The 12,741-nt window shown below is 31.9% G+C and overlaps 1 pseudogene; it reads left to right on the top strand.

The window, feature by feature from the left end:
• Positions 1–12,476, top strand: part of LOC116661907 — a 36,891-nt pseudogene extending 24,415 nt beyond the window's left edge.
• The last annotated feature ends 265 nt before the right edge of the window (positions 12,477–12,741 follow it).

The following is a 12,741-nucleotide window of genomic DNA, read 5'->3' on the forward strand; positions in this document are numbered from 1 at the left end:
TGACTTAAAAGACTTAAATATAAGACAAGACACAATAAACCTTCTAGAAGAGAACATAGGCAAAACATTTTCTGATATAATTGTAGCAGTGTTCTTCTAGGACAGTCTGCCAAGGCAATAGAAATAAAAGCAAAAACAAACAAATGGGACCTAATGATACTTATAAGCTTTTACAAAACAAAGGAAACCATAAATAAACTAAAAAGACAACCTACAGAATGAGAGAAAATATTTGCAAATGATGAGATTGAGAAGGTTTTAATTTCTAAAATATACAAACAGCACATTCAAATCAATAACAGAAAAACAAAAACCCCAATTCAAAAATGGGCAGAAGACCTAAATAAACACTTTTCCAAAGAAGACATACAAATGCCTAATAGGCACATGAAAAAAAGCTCAATATCACTAATAATCAGAGAAATGCAAATCAAAAACACAATGAGGGTATCACTTCATACCAGTCAGGATGGCAATCATTAAAAATTCCACCAACAGTAAATGCTGGAGAGGGTGTAGAGCAAAGGAAACCCTACTACAGTGTTGTTGGGAATGTAGTTTGGTGCAGCCATTACGGAAAACAGTTTGGAGATTCCTCAAAAAACTAAAAATAGACTTAAGAAATGATCCAACAATACCACTCCTGGGCATATATCTGGAGGGAACTCTAATTCAAAAAGATACATGCAGTCCAGTGTTTATAGCAACACTATTTACAATAGCCAAGACATGGAAGCAACCTAAATATCCATCAGTAGATGACTGGATAAAGAAGATGTGGTGTATATACAATGAAATACTATTCAGCCATAAAAAGAATAAAATAATGCATTTGCAGCAACAATAATAGATCTGGAGCTCATCATACTAAGTGAAGTCAGACAGAGAAGGAAATTTATCATATATCCTATGTGGAATCTAAAAAAAAAGGGGGGGAGCCACAAATGAACTTATTTAGAAAACAGAGACAGACTCACATACATGGAAAACAAATTTATGATTACCAGCAGGGAATAGGGTAGAGAAGGATAAACTGAGATTTCAGAATTTGCAGACACTAACTACTATATGTAAAATAAACAACTAGGTCTTACCTTATAGCACAGGCAACTATATTCAATACCTTGTTATGAAAGAGGAATATGAACATATATATAGTGATATATATAAATAAATCACTATGCTGTACATCAGAAATTAAGATATTATAAACTGACTATAATTTTAAAAATATACAAAATTAAGTTTCAGGATACAAAATATACAGAAATCAGTTGTATTTCTATACTCTAACAACAAAATAGAAAAATGAAGAAAATAATACCATTTACCATCACACCAAAAAGAATAAAACTCCTAGAAATAAACCTACCCAAGGAGGCAAAAGACCTGTATTCTTAAAAGTATCAGACTTTTATAAGACTGATGAAAGAAATTGAAGATGACATAAAACTAATAGAAAGATGTACCATGTTCTTGGATTGGAAGAATCAATATTGTTAAAATGGCCATACTACCCAAGGCAATAGACAGATTCTATGCAATCCTTATCAAATTACCAACAACACTGTTCACAGAGCTGGAACAAAAAATGTTAAAACTTGTATGGAAACACAAAAGACCCTGAATAGCCAAAGCAATCTTGAAAAAGAAGAACAGAGCTGGGGAATAATGTGCCCTGACTTCAGACTATACTGCAAAGCTACAGTAACCAAAACACGGTGGTACTGCACAAAAACAGATATACACACCAGTGGAACAAGATAGACAGCCCAGAAATAAACCCACATGCTTATGGTCAATTAATCTATGACAAAGAAGGCAAGGAGATACAATGGAGAAAAGACAGTCTCTTCAACAAGTGGTGCTGGGAAAACTGGACAGCAACACGTAAGCAATGAGATGGGAACATTCTCTCCTACCATATACAAAAATAAACTCAAAATGGATGAACGACTTAAATGTAAGGCCAGATACTATAAAACTCCTAGGGGAAAACATAGGCAGAACACTTGTGGGCATACATTACAGCAATGTATTTTTTGAACCAGCTATTGGGAATAATGGAAATAAAAGCAAAAATAAACAAATGGGACCTAATTAAACTTAAAAGCTTTGCAAAGCTAAGGATACTATCAACAAAATGAAAAGACAACCGACAGAATGGGAGAAAATATTTGCAAATGATGCAACCAACATGGAGCTAATTTCCAAAATATACAAACAGCTCATACACCTTACTATCAAAACAAAACAAACAAACAAACAAAAAAACACAATACAATCAAAAAATGGGTAGAAGACCTAAATAGATATCCAGATGTACAGAGAAGACATCCAGATGACCACCAAGAACATGTCGAGATGCTCAACATCTCTAATTGTTAGAGAAATGCAAATCAAAACTACAATGAGATACCACTGTATCACACCAGTCAGATGGCCATTATTAAAAAGTCCACAAACAGGTGTGGAGAAAAGGATACCCTCCACACTGTTGGTGGGACTGTAGATTGGTGCAGCCACTATGGAGGACAGTATGGAGGTTCCTTAAAAACTAAAAACAGTTACCATGTGATCCAGCAGTCCTAATCCTGGGTATATATCTGGAGAAAAGTATAATTCAAAAAAACATGTACACTCCAGTGTTAACAACAACACTATTTACAACAGCAAAGACATGGAAACAATCTAAATGTCCATCAACATATGACTGGATAAAGAAGTTTTAGTATATTTATACAATGGAATACTACTCAGCCATAAAAACAATAATATAATGTCATTTGCAGCAACATGGATGGACCTGGAGATTGCCAATCTAAGTGAAGTAAGCCAGGCAGAGAAAGAAAAATGCCATATGCTATCACTTTTATGTGAAACGTGGAAAAAAAAAAAAAAAGGACACAAAGGAACTTATCTACAAAACAGACTCATAGACCTAGAGAACAAAGTTATGGTTACCAGAAGGAAGAGAGAGCGGGAAGAGATAAATTGGGAATTTGAAAACTGCACCTCTTGGGGAGTGATGGAAGTGTTAGCTATCTTGATTTATCAAAGTGTACATCTGAAATATATGTGGTTTACTGTAAAGGAACCATACCACAATAAAGATGTTTAAAGTGATACTGTGCATTAGTAGAATGAAAGAAATTAATTGTGATTATTTCAATAGGTTAGGAAGAAAGTATCTGACAAAACCTACATCCATTCATCATTAATATTTTTTAAAAATTAGGCATAGAAGGAATATATCTCAATGTAATAAAGGCCACATATGCAAGACCAAACCTAACAATGCTCAGTGGTGAAAGGTTGGAAGTCTTTTCTCCAAGATCAGGAAAAAGATACAGGTGCCCACTCTTACCACTTATAGCAACATAGTGCAAGAATCCTAGCTAGAGCAGTAGGCAAAAACTAATAAGTAAAAAATTACCAGAATTGGAAAGAAAGAAGTAAAACTCCCTATTTGCAGATTATATAGTTTTATATAGAGAAAATTCTAAAGATTCCACCAGAAAAAAAAAAAGCTGCTAAATTTAATCAATGAGTTCAGTAAAGTTGCAGGATACAAAATTAATATAAAAATATCAACACCATTTCTATAGTATAAAAATAAATTTTTTGAAAAAGAATTTAATCCTATTTATGATAGCATGAAAAACAGTAAAATTCTTAGGACTCAATTCAGTTAAGAAAACAAAAGATCTCTACCCTGAAAACTTCAAAACACCAATGAAAGAAACTGAAGAAGACAAAAATCATCAGAAAGGTATCCAGGTTCATGAGTTGGAAAAATATTGTTTAAATAGCAGTAGTACCAAAAGCCATTTGTAGATTCAATGCAATCTCTATCAAGATTCCAATAGCATTTTTTATAGTAGTAGAAAAACACTCCTAAGATTCATATGGAACCACAGAAGACACCAAATACACAAAGAAATCCCGGAGAAAGAAAAACAAAAGAAAGTCATCATACTTCCTCATTTCAGTCTATATTAAAACAGTATGAGAGGAGGTATAGCTCAATGGTAGACTGTGTGCTTAGCATGCACGAAGTCCTGGGTTCAATCCCTAGCACCTCCATTTAAAAAACAAAAAAAGTCCCACCCCCGAAAAAAATCCAGTATGTTACTGCCATTAAAACAGATAAATAGACCAATGAACCAGAATTGAGAGCCCAGAAATAAACCAAGGCATATACAGTTGACTATTTGACAAGGGAGCCAAGAATACTCAACGGAAGAAAGAGTATTTTTAATAAATTGTGCTGGGATAATTGGATATTTACATATAAAGGAATGAAAATGGACCACTATGTTACATCACTCACAAAAATAAACATGAAATGTATTAAGGACTCAAATGTAGGACCTGAAGTCATAAACCTCCTAGAGAAAACATGGGAACAATACTTCTCAAAATGGATCTTGGTAATGATTTTTAAAATATTATAGCTTAAGCAGAAACAACAAAATAAAAATGAGTAAGTGAGAAGCATCAACCTAAAAAGTTGCACAACAAAAGGAAACATTAACAAATAGAGAAAAACTGACACAATGGAAGAAAATACTTACAAGCCAAATATATTAAAAGGGGTTAATATCCATGATATATAAAAATTCATAAAACTCAATAGCAAAACAGTAAGTAAATAACCTAATTAAAAATGAGTGAGGGAACTGAATAGATATATCTCCAAAGAAGATCTGAAAGGCTAGCAGATACATGAAAAGCTGCCAATAACCACTAGTCATTAGAAAATGCAAATTAAAACCACAAGTTAGCACCTCACACCTGTTAGAATGACTACTACCCAAAAGACAGGAGAAAATAAATGCTAGCATAGATGTGAAGAAAAGAGAACATTTGAGCTATGTTCATGGAAATGTAAGTTAGTACAGTTACTATAGAAAAAAATACAGAATTTCCTCAAAGAGATTAAAATAGAGCTACCATATGACCCAGCAGTTCAATTCCTGGGTATATCCCAAGGGAACAAAAACAGTAATTCAGAAAGATACCTGCACCCCAGTGTTTACAGCAGCACTATTTACAATACTTAAGACATGGAAGCAACCTAAGTGTTCATCAATGGATAACTGGGAAAGAAATTGTGACATATATAAATATATCTATATATTGATCAATAGATTGAGATATAGATATATACACACATGGGGTATTTATTATTTTGTCATAAAAAAGAGTTGAAATCCTATGACTTTTGACACCATGGACGGACCCTGAAGGTATTATGCTAAATTATATAAGTCAGAGAAAGACAAATACTGTATGATGTCACTTACATGTGGAATCTATGAAAACAAAAGAAAGCAAAACAAACAAACAAAAAAATCAGACTTGTGAATACCAGAGTAGGAAGGTAAGGCATAGTGGAACTGGATGAAGGCAGTCAAAAGGTACAAACTCCCAGCTATAATATAAATAACTACTATGGATGTAATGCACAACATCCTGACCATAGCTGACACTGCTGTATGTTATATATAAAAGTTGTTAAGAGAGTAAGTTCTGAAGTTCTCATCACAGGGAAAAATTTTTTTCTTCTTTTTGTTGGATCTATGAGAAAATATATGTCAGCTGAGACTCATCATACTATGTGCCTAAAACTTACATGATAATGTATGTCAGCTATTCCCTGCCCTCACAAAAAAACCTGGAAAATGTAATGTTGAAAAAAAAAAGCTGCTAATGTAAATTAGAAGCCTAAGACATACTTTACTTTTCATTTTAATGTTATCATTCATCAAATAGATTTTTTTCGGTTTCCCAAAATCCCAAATCATAGAATTTACTAACATTCTATGCCTTGATTTCAAGCCATTTTAACTGAATACTATATGCATTATTCCAAATATTCTACTTAATTATCTTAGTGCCTTTAACTGTTACTTGCTCCTGTTAAGCATAGTTTGTCTTCACACATTATCTAATTTGGTTCTGCCCTTTTCCCAAGGACCCAACTGCCATTGGACCCGAAAGCCTTTTTGTGGAGGACCTTGTCACCCGTCTACAGGATTGTCCCATTACTAATGTGCAAGATTGGAATGAATGTCTCAATATTATTGCCTATGAGCACCACATAGGTTACTGTATAAATGCATCAACTTTACAGCAGTTAAACTTCCCAAGTAGAGGTGTGTATATTTCTTCAATATAATATGACACCAAACACCAGTACTTGCTGTTTATCAATCTTTAGCAAATGACTGTGATTTATTTTATTCTAATCTTTTTAAAGTATATCAAGTAAAGTAATAATAGGCCTAAATTACTAGACTTTTTTCTAGTTGATAAAGTTATATATATGTTGATAAAGTTGATAAAGATATATATATTTATATTTCCTTTACATTGTTACTGAACTTCAGACTAATTCTACAATATCTTAATTCACTTTCAAGACACCAGAATGTAATATTTTCTGCTCAAAATAGCTGAACTTTCTAGCTTACCATGACTCAGCTAAATTCCAGCAATTAAATACATGCCTTAACATATTCTTATCTATACATTTAAAACATATAATCTATATATAGTCCATACATTTATAATATACAATAATACATTTAGAAAAAATGTACAAGTAACAGCTTCACATAAGGTTAGTACTTCAGAATAGTTAAAATACTGACAATAACTAGACAGAATCAAGCATTATACAGAATAGAAATTCTATATAATAAATTGTTAACCCATCTTTCATGAGGATTCTGCAAGAGACAGGTAGACAAGGTTGGACCAAATAAGATGTCCAAATAGTAGAATGGTACCAGTAATAGCATGAATAGTGGTATATCCAAAGGCATTTTATGTGACAGGCATTTAGAGGAAGTCATCCTGGCATCAGAAGATACCCTTTCAAGTCATGTATGTTGATTTTTTAATAGGCAACACTGGATTATTTTGGGTTCCTTCAGCCCTAATGAATAATTCTGAAAGTGGTAGAGTAATATGAATTATGCCAATAGACTATCTTTTAGTTTAGAAATGTCTTGGTGGTTGTCTATAGCTACTGTTAACAAATATGATTAGTAAGCAAGAAAAGTATTAGTACAGTATTGTGTGTGGCAAGTAAAGTAGAAAGAACCACTTGAAAAAGATCTTTTTCCAACTACAGCTCATTAAAAATTTTTTTTTTAGATAAAAAGTTCAGACAATAAAATAACTCAGTCCTATGGATCTTTTCTCCAACTTCAACAGTTATCAACATTGTGTCATCTTTTAATTGCTTAAATTTTCTCAGAATGTTTTAAAGCTGACATTCTATAATTTTAGCCATACATTAATGTCAGCATTAATGTATCTTTAATAACCTCTGAAAAACATAGCCACAAGTCTCCTTATCAAGCCTAAAAATATTAGCAGTAATTTCTGATTCCCACATTGTATTCAGTTTTCCCTGTCTTTTTAGAGTTGGCTTGTTTAATTTTGTTGTTATGTTTTTTAAGTTTTTTTTAATTTACACCAATTTATACTCCCATTTGTTTGAAACGCCATTTATTTGTTAAAGAATGAGTCATTTTTATGGAATTCATAATGGAATTCATTCCATAATCTGAATTTGGTTGCAGCCTTCCTTATGATGTCATTAACATATTTACCTGTCCTCCAGATTTTTTGTAAAATATTCATTAAATCTAGAGACTTGATTAAATTCAGAATTTTTGAAAAATTGGCCACAAATTTCATAAGCAGCACACAGTACTTCCTGTCACTTCATTATCAGAAGGTGAGCCAGTGTGTGTCACTTCTAGTGATGTTATTATTTAGTAGGCAAACCTCTGATTCTTTGAAGTTGCACTGTTAGTGAATGGTTCCCTCTTTTGAGAGCTAGTTAACATCTTCCAAAACTTTTCAGAAGACGCAAGGTCAGTATGTAATTCCCAATGTATTCTTTTTTTTTTAAATTTTAAAGATAAAATAATTTTCATGATTTTAAAATTATTTTAAAAATAATTTTCATTATTTCACACAGTTAAGTCTTATGATTTTCCTAAGGTCCTGTTAAAAATGTCATAAACTGTGTTGAATTATAAAAGCTAAAGTAACTCACTAATCAACACATGTTCCTCTAATAGGAATCATAGTTACTACAAAATCATTTAATACACCTCCTAGAGTAATGTTAATGGTAGGCTTAGCTACCTGGACTTTGGACTGGACATTTAAGAAAGCCATTGTTATGGGATGCATTTTATCCACTCAAAATTCATATGTTGAATGCCCTAACCTGCAAAATGACTGTAGTTGTAGATATGGCCTGTAAGGAGGTAATACTTAACCTAGTGAGGACATTTAAGCTAATAGATTTTGTGTCCTTTTATAAGAGGAGGAAGAGAGACGAGAACTCTCTTCTTGATATGAAGACACAGCAAGAAAGTAGCCCATCAATAAGCCGGGAAGAGAGCCCAGCCATGCTGGCACTCTGATCGCAGACTTCTAGACTCCAGAAATAAGGGAAAATAAGTTTCTGCAGCTGAAACCATCCAGTTTGTGATATTTTGTTATGACACTCCAATTAAGGTAGCTGTGGTTAGTAGAATTTTATACGCATCTAGGCAGCTTTGGTATTCTTTTTTTTATGAATAGATATGAAGGGTAATATGTCCAAAAATGGGGACTATAATCCAATTGAAGATATTTATGTTCAATTAAAATGAAATTCCATATTGTGATATATTTTATATATTCAGAATATGTACTGATCCTTCTCATAGTAGAATTATAAAACTGCTCTGGACTTAAACTTTCCTAATTTCTCCAAACTTTTCTAATTCTTCTAGACTGGGATTTCCTAAGAGTTAATTTGCATCTTCTAGAATTAAATTTATCCTGTAAATATCTCTTGGAACTCCCATTGCATTCTTAGATTGGATCAGCCTATTGTGCTTAATAGAACAGAGAATTGAATTAACCTCCCATGATTGATAGAAATGTATTAATATAAAGATTATCTGTACCATTCCCATTTTATAGGTTAAGTTGAGTCACAGAAACTACTTTATGTGTTCATGTAGAAAAGATTCCGAAATTGTTTGTTTTCAAAATCAGAACTTTTTAAATTAAAAAACCACAATAGAATATCAAGTGTAGCTCTTAACATGGAAACTTAAAATATTAAATCTTTATTGGAAAATTCTGCTTGTTGGGCATGTACTCAACCTTGCCAAAGTCAGCACAATCATGCATTTTTTTATAGTTATTGCCACAGGAAGAATCCTAACCTATAGATCCAATGTATGATAGTCTAAAGATTAACTCTAGTACTAAGATATGTTAGGTTTGGCTTCCAAATATTGTTTTTAATTTTTAATTAGTTGTCAACATTTAGATATTAAGGGCATCACATGTATTTCTGACTTCTTTTAGGTAAAATCTGGCAATACAGGGCTGCAAACTTAGTGGTTGAGCTGAATCACTTCGAAAAGAGTATGGTGCTATTTAATTCATTACAGCCTTCACTATTTTCTGGGTTTTTTTTTTCTACTGTTATCTACTTCATTTATTTGGTATCTGTATAACTTCCGCAAGTATTTGCATTTACAATTTTGGTATTCACTTGTATCAGTGTATCAGCAGCATTATCAATATTACCAAATTTTTTACTCATAATTTTGTGTTGTATATAATCTTTAATTAAATAAGAAGTTGGCATTAAGTATTAGTTGTTAACTTTTATAAATAATTACTGATAAGGAAACATAGAATATAAATATGCACAGAGTAATGTTGTGTAAGTGGCATATGGACACAAAATAGTTGGTCATTAGTTGATCAGTAAGAGATACTATTGTGAAAGCACCTGAGAGCCTGGAACTCTAGCCTTTAGGTAAGTTTTTGTGAAGACTGTATTACTTCTTGATTGGCAAGTGAATATATTCCTTTTCAAACTACAGCAAACACATGAAACTGAACTATAATTTATACAGTTACATGTACCATTTTACTTATTCTACTTTGCCTTGAAAGCAAATTTTTATTAAAAACATACTTCTGTCAAACAGATTCTAATAGATGAACTGTATTTCTCTTCAGCATACAAACGGCTAGATGGTTCCACTGAATGCTGTAACAATCACAGCCTCACAAATGTCTGCTTTTCCTACAGAAATAATTTTCATAAATATTTGGTAAGTTTTCCATGAAGCAGTTTCATATAATTATTTTGCTTGTCTTATACAGTTATTATAAAATTAGTATATAGAAGAAAATGGAATGCATGATAACTTTTCTCTTTTACTCTATTTACTTTATATTTATATTCTTTGTTAAAATCTATATATTTTATATGTTACATTTCTTTGATAATCTTTAATGGTTATATCTTATTTGGCCAGATCTTACTTGAGTCTAATTTGTAGGAGGTACACATAATTGTCATTTCTTCTATGTAAGCTTTTATATAATTCCTAATATGCTAGATGGCATGTAAAATATTAAAGGAATGTAACATGGGTCTTTTTTGTGTATAAATCACTTTTAATTAGCTAACTTTACTTAATAGCATACGTGTCTACCTGCTCGGAAAGCAGTTGAAGCCACCCAAGTTTGTAGAACCAATAAAGATTGTAAAAAAAGATTCAAATTTCTGTATTGTACCTTCTTTGGAAAGGCACACTTGCTTAATAAAAGTGAAACACCTACCTCAAGTCAATACATTGTACATGGGCCATCCATTGCACCTTCATTATACAGGTGGGTATTATTGTGGTAGACTCTCAGAACATCATTGTCACATATAGTCTCAATGTTCAGTGCAAGTCTTTGCACTGATTTTATTTATTATGAATTTGATCACTTATCAAAGTCTTGCTTACTTCCTTTTAATAATCATAAATGAAAGTTAAGCAGTAGGAAAAAATTTTCTCACTTTATAAAGCCAGATGCAGTTGAAGCCTATACTTGCCTGTGGAGAGTAACACATTGTTCGTTTAACACCATTTATGCCCAAGTCAAATAAATGATACTTACTTAATTTGTCTGAATTCTCCAAAACAATGGCAAGAACAGAATACTTCACAGAAATCCAGGTATAAAGAATGGGACCAAAAGGTAATTTATGCATGATACATGAAATTTATAAAAATGTAATTTTGAAACTGGATCAGTATAATTATAACAGTGACAACATGATTGTTTTAAGAATATAGTCTGTCCATATGGTTGAAGATCATATAAACTAACTCATTTTGTATGAGATTTTCTGTTATTGTTTAAATAAAAAGTATCTTTATATTTTGAAATACAATTCACGTATCACACAGCTCACCCTTTTAAAGTATATAATTTAATGTGAACATTGGAGTGCATGTATCGTACAAAGTATCAGCAAAATAAACCTTAGAAAATTTTCATCACTGCAAAAAGAAACTTTGTACTCATTACCAATCATCCTTCATTTCTCCTTCTCCTCTGAATCCCTGGCAACCACTAATTGCTCCTATACTTTTGCCTATTCCATATTTTTGTATGAAAGAATTATATAATATTTAACCTTTTGTGTCAGATTTATCTTTCTTTACATAATGTTTTCATGGTTCATTCACTTTGTAACATATAATTCCTTCATTCCTTTTATGGCTAAATAATATTCCATTGCATAGATATACCACATTTTGTTTATTCATTCATCACTTGATAGACACTGAGTTTTATGTAACTCTTTAAAAGACTTTCCACACATACAACCTAAGTCATCCTTCTTACTCATTGACTTGACATTATGTGACTTCAGACTACAAATATTAAATACAGCACTTATGAAAGAGTCACAAACTGTATATCCAGAAATGTGTCCCATGGGTGCTACATAATTACAGGAGAGGAGTTTTAAATGTTTGAACAAACATTGAATTATGAAATTAGCAGAGTAGAAGAAACTAATAATCCCTGAGTGTTAGTCCTTTTCAAACAGAGAAGAATATAACTGAGACAGAAAAGATGTTGGGTGGCAAAATAACTGAAGTAAATGTGATTTTAAGTTAAACTGCTTTGAAAGGGTAAAACTTCATTTGATGCAAATTCTAGTGTATTTTTAAGTCATTCTCTGTAGTTAGTACTCATAGTATACAATCACTTTCTCTTAACTCCTACCTCAAATAGGAGTACACAGTGGAGTTTGAATTTGTGCATTACACTATTTTGCATTAGATTTGTATAATAATCACTTATTTTTATATGTGAGCTATTAGGCCTGCTTTTGTATGTTTGGTAAGGGCTTTGCTGTGTGAATTTAATTGGCTAGCTCAATATTTGATGATTTTGGAAAGTCTGGCTCAATGTTGATGAAATTTATAATGCTCTGGTTTCTGTGTTATGAATAACACTGTTTTTCTCTGTTAGTGAGCATCACCAGTTTTATTACACATTTCAACTTTCTAAGCATAGACCTGCCTGTCATTTTGGAGACATTTGTGAAGTATCCTTTTCCAGTGTGAAAATCATTTGAATGTGTTACTTAGATAAAATGCTTGGCATATTTTTGTATAAAATGTATTTTAAAAATTTGATTATGATATAGAATTTGAATAAATGAACAGCTTGGGGGGGCTTCATTTTTATATTTTTAGAATCTTAGTCAATTTTTCTCAATGATTTGCCAAAAGACAAATGGAAAACAAAATTTTAGAAGTATATATAATTAAATCATGACTCTGGTCTGTGTAGCTCTGTTTCAGAGAGATTTTATGTTGTCACCTGAAAGATTATGGTAAA

Source organism: Camelus ferus, chromosome X (assembly GCF_009834535.1).
Source record: "Camelus ferus isolate YT-003-E chromosome X, BCGSAC_Cfer_1.0, whole genome shotgun sequence".
Taxonomy (NCBI): domain Eukaryota; kingdom Metazoa; phylum Chordata; class Mammalia; order Artiodactyla; family Camelidae; genus Camelus; species Camelus ferus.